The following is a 13709-nucleotide window of genomic DNA, read 5'->3' as shown; positions in this document are numbered from 1 at the left end:
ATATTTTCTCCCCTCCTTTGACACCTCATACACCAATAACATCATCTGCTATCATTGTTCCGACTCCTCCTACATCTCCAAGGCCAGTTTCAAATCCACCTAGAGCAATGGCTGCCCGATATGCACCTCTTGTTTTGCCACAAAACTTGGATGCCATGCCCGCTGATTATCAAAGAAAAATTCCATTGTTTGATGGTACCCCCCAAGGTATCACAGCTCAGCAGCATGTGGATAAGATGACTGATTTCTTTGACCTTCATGAGATTGATGAAGAAAATGTGACTATGAGACTATTTGTGCAAAATTTTGGAGGTGAAGTGTGGAAGTGGTTCAGAGCTTTGCCGGCTGCAAGTATCACTACATTGGTTGTTCTTCAGAGACAATTCTTGGATCGCTGGGAGGTAAAGAAAAATCCTCTTCAAATTCTTTCTGAATATGAAAACATCAAGAGGAATGTTGGTGAGAGTGTCCAAGATTATTGTGTTAGATTCAATACTGTTTACAATGCAATTCCTGCTGATATAAAGCCACCTATGGGGCTGGCTTTGATTAAATTTCTTGATGGCTTCGATCCCGACATGGCATATCAATTGAGAGAAAGAGATTCGGCCACATTGGAGGACATGCAAAAAATTGCAATCAACGTTGAGGCAAATCTGCTTGCCAAGAGAGCTAGAGCAAAGGCTGAAAAGAAGGTGACCATAAAGGAAGAAGCTTCTTCCTCAGATCATTTGCTTCGCAAGATCGAGAAGATGTTTGATAGACTCATAATTGCTAATAAGCCTGAAACACAAGTCAGAAATCCAAACTTCTGTGGTCAGCAGCAACCACAGTTCAGAATCAAACAACGAGAACACAGAGCACAATACCAAGCAGCACAATAGCAAGTAAAGACACCTTTATAGCAGAATTTTTTACATGGTTCGGAATCAAATGATGATGAGAACATAATAGTTGAGGAGAATCATTTCTTTACACTTGATGATCTGCCTATTTATATCACGGAGGATGAAGAGTATTCAGAAAGCCCAACTGTACAAAAGGATGAAGATTTCATCTTGGCAAATGAAACAATTCTTGAAGAAGAATCTGATGAATATCAGAGGGGATACATGAATGCTTTGACAACCCAACAGTGACAATATTCACTCAGGGGTAGAGAGGTACCCATCAATTGAATTCAAAAGAGGAAGGAAGCGACACCGCTAAAGAACGATTCTCCAATAGTGCAGAAAGAGGGAAAGGAGGCAGTTGATCCTACCACCGGCAAAACACAATCGGCAAATGAAATATCAAATCAGCCAATTGTATCAAAGGAGAAGACTGAAAAGAAGGATGCTCCAGTCAAAGAGGTAGAAAAAACTTCAGCCTTTAGCTTAGAAAATGAAATTGCTAAGTTAAAAGTGTCAATACCTTTGACTAAATTAATGAAGAATAGCAGCTATAAAGGTCATGTGTCAAAGATTTTGAATTTAGATCCATTATCTGATATGGTAAATGTTGAGGATGAACAACCCGAGCTTATCTTTGGTCCAGCATTAGAAGGCCAATCTGAGGATAGTGATGTAGCTCCTTTTTACATCAGCCTTAGATTGCATGATTATGTATTGCACAACGCCATGTTTGATTCAGGAGCCTCTCATAATCTGATGCCTAAGGCAATTATGGAAAAATTGGGTTTAGATATCACTCGCAAGTACCATGATCTATATTCCTTTGATTCTGGTAGGGTCAGATGCATTGGTTTTATTAAAGATTTGGTTGTCACATTAGATCAGATTCCTGTGAAGAATGTTCTCATGGATGTGGTTATGGCTGATATTCCTCCTAGATTTGGCATGCTTCTTTCTAGATCTTGGGGAGAAAAACTCAAAGGGACATTGCAGCTTGATTTCTTCTATGTTACTATTCCCGTGTTTGGTCAGTTGAGGAAATTATACCAGGAGAAAAAGATGAAGTACATGATCACTAGAAGGGAGAAACATCTAAATCATCCAATCAATTATGTACATATTGATTTAGAATCATTTGTTCTATATTCTGATAGTTTTAATGATGTAAATAGTCAATTAGTTGAAGTAGAAGATATTCTAGAGATCACTAAAAATTTCAGAGCTGTACTAGATCAAGAAAGACAAAGGCTTGATAGTACTGCTGAGCAATCAGCTTTCCGACAGCAGCAAAAAATTGATGGACAACAAGCAAAGGTAGAAGAGCAAACATAATTTCAGCATTTGGAGGACGAGGCCGGTTTGTGGAGCATGGATTTTGATGGCGCAGTCGGTAAGGAAGGTGCTGGAATTGGTATTTGGATACGCAGCCCTGCATTTCTACCAAACAAAGTTCCAAGTAATGTAAGAGTTTGTTCGTATAAATTGGCTTTTGATTGTTCAAATAATGAAGTTGAATATGAAGCTTTAATTGCTGGTTTGAAAATCCTCAAGAAGTTAAATGCAAAAAGAATTTCAGTATATGGCGACTATGAGTTAGTAATCAAGCAAGTGAAGGTTGAATACCAAGCTAAGCATCCTTGCATGTGGGCTTACCATAATGCGGTATTAGATATTTTGAGATTATTTCCAGATTACATTTGACATGTGTCCCTTGTGTACAAAATGTTATTTCAAATTCCCTTGCAACAACCACAAGTAATTTGAAAATTCTGATGAATTCGAACAATGAATTTGAAATTCATGTGAAACATCGCCCAGTTGTGCCTGATAATCAAATATATTGGTAGGTGTTTCAAGATGATAAAGAGATCGAAGAATTTCTGCAAAATGAAGGCAAGTACAAAGATACTTCTATCGATGGAGAGCATGATGATGGTGAAGCAGACATGGAGGTAAATCAGATGGAAGTTTTGCAGTTGAAGGAAAATGTCATTCCTAAAGGTTTAATCCCTCTAGAGGAGTTGTTTGATCAAGATGATGTAGCCTGGAAAGCGAGCTTGGTGCCAACCAAGAAAGAAGTTGAGGATGTGAACATTGGATCAACAGACAATCCAAAAATGGTGAAGTTATCAAAAGCATTGCCTCCATAGGTAAAGGCAAAATACATTAGTTTATTGTCTTCATTTACTGATGTATTTGCATGGGACTATTTAGATTTGAAGGCATATGATAAGAGTATAATTCAGTACATCATTCCGATCAAGCCAAACCAAAAGTCATTTCGACAGAAGCTAAGAAGGATAAATCCAAAGCTGCTGCCCTCAATAAAGAAAGAAGTGAATCGATTGTACAAAGCTGGTATAATCGTTCCAATAAGATTTTTAGATTGGATTTCTAATTTGGTGCATGTTTGGAAGAAAACAGGTGAGATTCGATTGTGTATTGATTTCAGAAATCTGAATAAGGTGTCTTTGAAAGATAACTATCCATTGCCTAAAATGGACCACATATTTCAAAGAGTAATTGGAGCATCTCGTATGTCGCTACTTGATGGGTATTCCAGTTATAATCAAATTCTAGTCCATGAGGATGACAGGGACAAAACAACATTCACCACTCCATGGGGAACTTTCCATTATGCCAAGATGCCATTCGGATTAAAGAATGCTGGTGCAACTTTTCAGCGGGCTATGGATATCGCATTTGCAAATGAGAAAGATGTATTTTTAGTAGTTTATCTTGATGATTTGACAGTTTTTTCCAATTCATATGAAGAGCACCTTTATCATTTGAAGATTGTATTTCAGCGGTGTAGAAAGTATGGCATATCACTTAATCCAAAGAAGAGCTTGTTTGCCATGGATGAAGGCAAGCTTCTTGGCCACATCATATCCAAGGAGGGCATCCGCATCGATCCTGCTCGAGTGGAAGCCATTCAGAAGATTGATTTTCCACGAAGTAAAAAGGAGATCCAAGCATTCAATGGTAAGATGAATTTCTTACGTCGTTTTGTGCCAAATCTAGCAGAACATTTGAGGGAAATCACAAACATGTTAAAGAAAGATAGTGTAGTGAAGTGGACCAAGGAAGCCATCAGGTCTTTCAATTTGGTAAAATTGGCTCTTTCTTCAGCTCTAATTTTGATTAGCCCAGATTATTCCCAAGATTTCATTTTGTTTTCATTTGCTTCGGATCATACTATGGCAGCAGTCTTAATGCAGAAAAGAGACCAGCTTGAGAAGCCAATTGCTTTTTTCAGCAGAACAATAAGAGATGCAGCCTTAAAGTATAATATTATTGAAAAGCAAGCTCTTGCTTTGGTAAAAGCTTTGAAATATTTTTGGGTCTATATTCTGCATTCTCATATTCTTGCTTATGTCCCTAACGTTGCCGTTAAAGATGTCTTAGTGCAAATAGATCTGGAAGGGAGACGAAGCAAATGGATCGCAGCTTTGTTAGAATATGATGTGGAGATCAAACCAACAAAGCTCATCAAGGGTCAGGGGCTGGCCAAACTGATGGCAGAGTCTAATTTGCATGCCTTGGACATAAATCTGATTACTGCTATGTCCGAAGAAGATGAAGAAAGTTCGCTTGTTCAGGTATTTGAAATGTTTCTTCTTTCTCCTTGGTATTCGGATATTGTATATGTACTCCAGAATCTTTCGCCGCCACCTAGAATGGCTAGAAATAAAAGTAGGACTCTGAAATTAAAGGCTACCAAGTATTGTATTATGAATAATGCACTCTATTAGAAAGATCCCGATGCTGTCTTACTAAATTGTTTGGTTGAGGAAGAAGCAAAACAGGTCATGGATGATTTTCACAAAGGAGATTGTGGAGGTCACCTATTTTGGAAGACAACAACCAGTAAGATTTTGAGAGCGGGATATTATTGGCCAACCCTCTTTGCTGATGTGTACAAAACTGTTACAAGCTGCCATGAATGTCAGATTTTTCAAGGTAGGAGAAAATTACAGCCTTTACCTCTCAAGCTGGTTGAAGTAAATGCTTCGTTTCAGCAGTGGGGTTTAGATTTCATTGGCAAGATTCATTCTACTTCTTTAGCTCAGCATAAGTGGATCCTCACAGCGACAGACTATTTCACAAAATGGATTGAGGTGATTCCCACTCGACAGGCCACTGATTTGGTAGTAATTCAGTTTCTTGAAAACAACATTTTGTCACGTTTTGGCTGTCCTAACAAGCTGATTATAGATAATGCAGCAACTTTCAAATCTAAAAAGATGATTGATTTTTGTAATAAATATCAAATTACCTTGGGGAACTCAACTTCATACTATCCATAAGGTAATGGATTTGCGGAATCTTCGAATAAATCATTGGTTAACATTATCAAAAAGTTGTTGGAAACAAACAAGAAGAGCTGGCACAAGAAATTGGTTAATGCACTATGGGTGGATAGAGTAAGTCAAAAGAAATCAATAGGCATGTCTCCTTTTGAGATCGTGTATGGCGTTGACACAGTGTTTGCGACATCTCTTGCAGTCTCGGTTGTTAAACTTCTGCAGGAAGCTGGCAGCGAGGAAGATCATGTGCAGCGAAGAATCAACCAAATGATCCATTTACAGCAGATGAGAGAGGAGGTTTTTCAGAATACCTTAAGGCTGTAAGAGAGAATCAAGAAAATATATGATCGGAAGGCAAAGGTGGACAAGTTTCAGATTGAAGACATAGTGCTGAAATGGGATGCTAGAAATGAAGACAAAGGCAAGCATGGCAAGTTCGAGAATATCTGAAAAGGACCATTTAGAATTGTTGAATATCGGGGTCAAAATGATTTCCTGCTGAAATAAATGGATGGAGAATATTGTCTAGGTGGGTCGGTCAATGGTCGACTGCTAAAGCGGTACCATATTTGAAATGTTTTTTGCTGTCATATGTATCACTGTACATGCCATTTTATTTCCTTCATTGCAATTGTGTACTGTCATCATTCATTTAGTTTGGGGCCCGAAGCGAAGGCTATAAAACTGAAGGTCTGATTTCAGTTTTGTATGGATTGTTTGGTCAATTTTGAGTCAGATTTCAGTCCTGAAATTGAGTCGGTTTTGAGTCAAGATATTGGTTTTGGTTTGTCGAAGTTATTGACTCCATAGCCCAATGGAAGAAGGCACTGTCTGCTTTCCAGAGATCTATAGTTCTTGGCACCTCCAAGGAGCTACCATCCCCATTGGAGCCAATGTTAGTGTCAGTATCTTCATCCCTCCATCAGTGATCAAAATTCTCTTGTTGCATTGCATTTTAGGTGTCTTGTCCAATCAGCTGCATTCCATTAGGGTCATCGATCTCTGATGGTAGTGGCATATTATAAATTTTCCCTCATGGTCTTTACCTGCTGGCCCATTTTCATACATTCAGGCCATTTACAGTCATTTTTTTGTCTTTTCTTCTGCAAAAGCCATTTTTAGGGTTTTAGGTCTCATTAGGTCTAGGATTTTGTCATCTAAGACTTGTAAAAGCTCAAAAATGGTCAGCAGGCACAAGAGGAGGTCAAATAAAGTCTCAGCATCAAAAATTTCAATAATCACATGCTCAGTGATTGATTTTTCCTCAAAACTCTGTTTTGAGGAAAAAACAGAGTTTTATTGTTTTATGTATAAAATTTCATGTAATTTCATTTTTCCTATATGTAATAAGTCCGAGATGCAGCCCTGGTCACTTTGCCAAACTCTTGCACTCTAGCTCCTGCAAAAGAGTAAAAAATTCAAAGCATTAGTCCATCAAAAGGCAAAAATAAGTCAAACTGCCAAAACAGAGTTTTAAGATAAAGTGAGAAGGCAAACATTAGAAAAGTGGGTTTCTTTTAAGTGAAAATTAAAGTGATGGGTATATAAAGTATTTTTCATGTTGAAGACACCATTTGTGCCCAAAGAATGAAAGAGAACAAAGCCAAATTGCATTTGAGGTCGAAGGAGCGAATTTGCAGCGAAAACTGTGAAAGTTCTTGGTGCGACGCACCTGGGTTGAGGCATGGTGCACCTGGTTGGCGTGACGCACAGAGCACAGGTTTAACATTGAAAACCTAATGGGTGAGGTTCACTAGAGAAGTGTGGTGCACCTGCCTTCCAAGCCTGAACTTCGTCCAAATCACCTCATCAAGCTCCAAATCTTTGCAAGCTTCGTTCAACAAGTAAGTTAAGCATCCCAAAGTGCCTTTGCAAGGGATTTTCTCCTCTTTCATAGTGTGTGAATTGGTGGAAATTGAAACCCTAGTTTGTTGCATAGTGTATTGAAAAACTGCCTAGGGTTTTCAAAAGTTGTCTTTGTTGCTGTTTATTCCCCTACCTCATTTTCACATCCCCTTCACTACATTTCCCTCATTTCATTTTCCCTCTCCTTTCTCATTCACACTCATCCATTCCCCTATCCCCAAAACTAAAAACCCTAATACCTAATCCCACTACTCCCAAACCCTAATTGGCATCTCTAAACCTTATAACTTCCCAAAAACCCTACAACCAGCATCACAATCCCTCATTCATAGCCCCCACTCATCAACCCCTTTCATTTAACAACAAACACCTTTTCTTCATATAAAATCTCTTCATACTCATCATTTCACAACAAACAGTGGCAAATATGGAGACATATTCACCTCATGACAAGGATGAGGAAACAGTGAGTGATTCCTCCCAAGAAATCCATGCACCAAGAAAACCTCACAAGGGAGGAAAACAAATCCGGGAGGAGCCCACTACACTTACTGAGCTATTAGCTTGCCCTCTTGCTGTAACATGTTTCAAACATCAATCATGCTACCAGTTTTGTGAGATGGTGGAAAGAGTCAAATACCATCATGAGCTTGCCAGACTTTTTGTTCTTCATCTTCACAATGGTCAGGTCAATTTGGCAGGTGTTACATTCAATTTGACACCTGAAACTATCGCTGAAGCAACAGGAATTCCGAATGTGAGTGAATAATGGAACAAGGGACAGCTGGTGGACAAAGAACTTTATGAGCCTTATATCAAGGCTGGCTGTCAGAAGCAGATCAGTAGGGTCTTCCCTTTCAGATACCTACAAGACACATATGCTCCCCTTATGAAACTCATAATCAAATACTTCAGATGTGAAGGTAGATTTTCTCGCCTATACACCTATCATGTCAGAATTTTGATGCATTTCACTAGAGTGAGGATGACGAACATCCCCTATTTCATATGCCGAAATATTGAGAAAATGACCACATTGGTGCAAATGAAACCTCCTCATCAGCAGTACAACAACATCTATCATTTTGCATTAATCAAAATTGTGGTTTTGCATCAGCTGAGCTTGCTGAATATTTCATGGGATGATTTCATTTCACATGAGGTCTTCAGAACCCCTCAAGTGACCCCATCAGTTTTTCATGAGGCAGGAGGGCCTTCACATCAGCAAGAGGTGCATGAGACTTAAACCACCAATGTGCCAGTATTTGTCACTTACCAAAAGGGCACAAGGAGATTGTTTGCAGCAGCCAGATGAGTACTATCTCCACCTGGGGTGGAAGGGGTCTAGTTTCCTTCAACAGCAAAGCAGGTGCAGGACAAAGGTAAACATCTGTTGCATGATGAGGGGCCTTCAGAAGGTCAAGAGAGGGAGTTCATTCTCATTCAGGATGATGACTCTGATTTGGGCTCCCAAAACTCAAAGCTCAAGGAAATCATCAAGGAACAAGAAGCTGACATTCATGACTTGTCTCTTAACCTGGAAAGAGCCAAGTGGGTAATAAAATATCTTGAGCAATGGAACAAAAATTTGGAAGACCCGCAAACTATCATGGAGTTGCAAAACGTAAGAGAAAACTGGAAAGCAGCCAAGAGGAGGAAAATCAAGTTGGCACCACTAGAGCAAGAGATTGAAGCTGATCGTGAATCTTGGCTTGAAAGTTCAAACATGCACTTGGAGAAGCTATTGGAAAAGGCCAACAAAGAGTAAAATATGTTGAGGCACATGGCCTATCACTATTTGGTAAGAAACAAAATTTGCAAAGTGAGAATAAGGACTTTGAAGGCCAAGTTGAGGAAAACTTTGAGGAGGAAGAAAGAGAAAGACAAGTTGAATATTTTGGCTGAGGCATCCTTAGCCCAACATAGCACTTGATGCAGGTCACTCAGCCCAAATTTCAAGAAATTTGGCTCACTTTTTCTCAATTTTTCATTTTTGAAGGAAAAAACAGGTTTTTTGCCTGGTGCATAGCGCCACCTGGCGCTCGCTTTTGCTAGGGACCTCCTCTGGAAGAAAACTCTACATTTTTGGATTCCTCATGCAAAATTATGAATGCCTAGAAATTACTAGAAAGTTTTTTCAAGTTTTTAGCTTCCAAAAGGGTCAAAAACACCTCAAAAATGCCCTTTCTGCCCCTTTTTGGCCACACAAGAAGCAATTTTGGGAGAACTCACTTTTGGAGGGGCAAATGGACACCAAATTTAGAAATTCCACCTATTCTGGAAATTAGACAGATAGATCTTTCCAAAAATCCCACTTGGAGAAAATTTGGTGCAAGGTAAGACCTCCAAAATCAGCTACAAAAAGGAAGTACACATAGGGATAGTGGCGCAGCACACAGGATGGAAAATTGATTTTTTTGCCAAAAAACTCTATTTTTCGCCTAGTTTTTTCTCAGTTTGACTTTTCTCAGTCTCTTTGTCAAATTCATGATGTAATTTGATGTAAATGGATGGAATTTGATGTAAAAATGTTAAAAATTCACTCATGGAGGTAGATACATCATGAAAAGGTAGTTTTGAACTGAATGAATCAGTTTCCTAGGTTTTAGAGGCAAGCTATTCCACTGCCTACTTTTCGGTTCTTAGTTTAGATCTTGTTGAAAAAGCTCCTAAACTCATGAATTAGACCCCTAAAGCCTAGCATGAGTTGTTTGTTGCATATATCTAGTAGTTTTCTAGTCATTTTTAAAGGTTGGACTCTTGTGAATGCTTTAAGCATTATTGTACATTCATCTCTGCAGTTTGGCAAAGGAATAGACCAGGTTTTGCAACATTTTGTGGGATTCTTGTGGAAAGTTGATTTGGTATTGTTTTTCCTTTTGTAATTCAAGTTTACATGTGTTTATGTATGCCATCATCTCTTTTTTTCAACTTAACTAAATGAATCAAGGATAAAGGTAGAATTCATTGATGTTGCAGTGCTCTACCTAGGGTTTGTTTAGTTATTCATGTTTTCAACTGTTTGAAGAGGATCCCTGAGATTTTCTTGCCCACTCCAACTCCTCACTAGTCTTAAGGCTCTCCATCTCACTTATTTCAAAGTACTAAACCATTTTCCTACCTCGCCCCACAGAAACCTCTGCAAGACTGAGTCCATTCCCCGGACCCAAATCTGCCTTTCACATTTGAGCCAGAAAACCAACATTAAATTCAATCAATCTCCTCTGAGCATATACCTAGCCTAAAATTAGTCTTTATACCAGTCATCTCGAACTTCATTGATCATATTTTCCAGAGATTGACAAGGAGAGTGCCCTCTCTCGACCTGGTAGGACTAGCTACCAGGTTAAGCATGGTTTGATGTTACCCTAGATCCTGCCTTTCTCAACCTGAGGTAGATTTAGGCCATAACAGGTTGGAAGCCTCTGAGGATAAGATCATGCATGCTGTTGACCATTAGCTTGATCGGGTTATAGGAGGATTTTTTACACAATTCACGGTTGACACCTCAGTCAGTTACAATGAAGCAGAGCGATGCTTCTTCAAGGGACCACGAGGTAAGTATTTGAGGTCTTTGAGTACCTGGATTATGATGATCTTGTGTGAAAAATGGGCTATGCCATTGCCTTGATCTTTGGATCTATGTGAAGTGGACGGAGCTTTAGAAACCAAGAAAAGGTAGGTCCTGAATATAGCCAGTTGATTGGACCTCCTTCAAGTGACGACGAAGGAGCGGTGCAGGCCTCGCCGCGAAGCACTGTTCAGTTGATAAGGCAAGGTTTTCTGTGAATACATCATCCATCCACACCACCTCCACCTTCACCTCCATAACATACACCTTCACCCACACCGCCACCACCACCACCACCGTTCAACATGTCGAATACCATGAAGTTTCCCGTTTTCAAGGGCTTAGGAAGTGAGGATCCAGATCAGTTTTGGTTTATTGTGAAGGTTCTGTGGACATCACAATAGATTATGGATGATAATATAAAGAAGGCGCAGTTGGTTTCTGCTTTGCAGGATCATGCGCTGACATGGTGCGTTAAGTATTGCACTGATAATCCATTGGCGTCATTAGGAGAATACTCATACCGCTTTGAACAAAGAATTCTGTAAGGCTTAGTCTGCCTCACAATCGGTAATTAGATTTATGGAAATCATGATGAGGCCCGGTGAAACACCCTGGGAGGTAGATCAAACATTGAAGTGCGAGATACGTTAAGCTCATATGAATCTCATAGATAGTCAGCACCACGATTGGTTTATAGCCGTGCTCCTGCCCCACCTAAGGATTTCTTTATCGCAGCAAAAGATAGGAACTCAAGCAGAAGCTCTGGAAATCGTGATGAGATTGCATGAAACACCTATTCAGGACGCGTCTTTGGGAGTCCAACAAATTCACTTGCAGTTGAAGAACCTTTGTTTGGAATTGCAGAGCTTGAAAAAATAAAAGGAGGCTAGGACAGAGGTGTGTGAAGAAGTCTGGTGCCTCAAGTGTAAGAGCTAGGGGCATGATAAGGATCATTTCCCTGTCTTCGCGAATTATATCACTGGGGGGGGGGGTGGGGGAGGGGGGGGATGCCCCTAAGGCAAGAAGCTCCAGCAGGGATTGCACTATGGTGCACTATTTGTCAAGTGGTCAGAAAACACGCCACAGATAATTGTCATTTTCTGCAAAAAATTGTGCAGACACCACAACATTTGTTCTGCGATTTCTGCAAATTGGTGGGCCACGATGAGCACCACTGCTGTAGCTATGAATTAATGATGGAGAGGACACCTACGTATCGAATGCAAGCAAAAAATTGACCTCTAGATTAGGGCGTTAGGGGAGCACGCGGAGGATATCAGGGGCACGGACGAGGCCGAGGAGGAGGAGGACCTAGTAGAGGTTGTGGACAAGTCATTTGCTATAATTGTGGAACACCAGGGCACTACGCATGGGAGTGTACGAGTCAGACACACCCGTCATGTCAATACTGCACTCAGTTTGACCATACAATAGAAGAATGCCCTGTGTTGATATCTAAGATGTAGGAGAAGAAGGCACAACCTCAGCATCCCACCCAGAACTTATAGATGAAGGGGCCGAGCCTCACGAGGAAGATCCAAATGTGAATATCGTGTTGCAAAGCGGAATAACAAATGGTGATGATAAAGGAAAACAACCTGAAGAAAGTGGGTGGGTCTGCAAGGCCCCAGAAAAGGAGGTTGGGTTTGATCTCGAGTGCGTGAAGGAAATGTTTATGGAGGCGAAGAAAAGCTTCGCTGAGGCCTCTACCTCAGGAAGTCAGGACAAACTGTCAGCAATCGGCGCACCTACAGAGGTTGACTCCTCTATGCTTACCACCTTCTCCAAGACTTGTATAAAACTACTGTGAGATAACAAGCCTATGAAAGGGCTACAAGATTTGATAAATAAGTGCGTTAGGAAGGAAAATGCTCTTGAAGGACATTGCGTAGTCAGAAATATTGGAAAACATAAGACAAGGACAGGGTGCGAGATGAGGCTCACCATGCAAATAGGAGACTATGAGATGGACCAGGTTATTCTGGATTTGGGGTTTGACGCAAAAGTATTGCCTAAACAGGCATGGGAAAGGATGGGGAGACCTGTGTTGGAGTGGTCTCCGATTCAACTAAGGATGGAGAACCAGCAGAAGGTTATCCCTATGGGACGTCTGCACAGAGTTACCGTAGATATAGAAGATGCGAGCGCGTTGGCTGATTTTGAAGTGATAGAAATTGTTGATGACAACAATCCATACCCTGCCTCCTTGGAAATAACTGGGCTATCAATATGAATGGGGTAATCAATTTGAAGAAGCAAACAATGTCGTTCGAAAGGAAATCACTCAACCTTGTAGTACCATTGGACCCTATAGAAGGACCGCATTATACTGAACCAGTTCGCGACTATGAGGAAAGTGATGATGATTTGGATCAAATCTACAAAATTATGACGCGAGACCAAGATTGGGCTAATCCAACAAATAATGGACGGATTGCATGGGACCGTGAAAGCTCATGTACCTTAGATTCAGATGAAGAATTGGAGCATTGGCAAAATAGGCTGCATGAAGTATCTACGTTGTGCTACAATATGATGACTAAATCACTGCGTTGTGTGTCATCGAAGGTAAGAAATTTACCTTATTACGATGGTTTAACCGATGTAGATAAGTTTTTGGATTCTTTTGAAAGAGAAGTCCTGGAGGATCATCATTTTTAGGCGCTGGATTTGGCACTGCGTGCTACGCCTGCTCGATGGTGGGGTACACACAAGGATAGCTTTGATGAATGGCGCGATTACAAGAGGATGATGAGGATGCGATTTGGTCGTCCTAAAGTGCGGTTAACTGTGAAATATGATGGGAGGAACGATACGCACGATCATCTAGCAAAGGGGGCTAAAGTCTACAGGACAGAGGTGCAGCGAGAGTGGGTGCACTTTTTTTTCCCATCAGGAAAAATCGTAATTTCATTACAGAGTGGGTGCACTTATTTTGTCACACTCTGGATATAATCCCTATGAATTGGTACCTAGAAATAGAGCTCCGCCACGGCACCGCAGAGTGGGATATCTTAAGGGAAGGCTTTTTGATGACCTTCAGTTTTGAAGACGGATTCGAAAGCA

This window comes from Pinus tabuliformis, chromosome X, assembly GCF_031772625.1.
Source record: "Pinus tabuliformis cultivar Carrire ecotype Pingquan chromosome X, CPIR1, whole genome shotgun sequence".
Lineage (NCBI taxonomy): Eukaryota > Viridiplantae > Streptophyta > Pinopsida > Pinales > Pinaceae > Pinus > Pinus tabuliformis.
Note: the sequence above shows the minus strand (reverse complement) of the source record.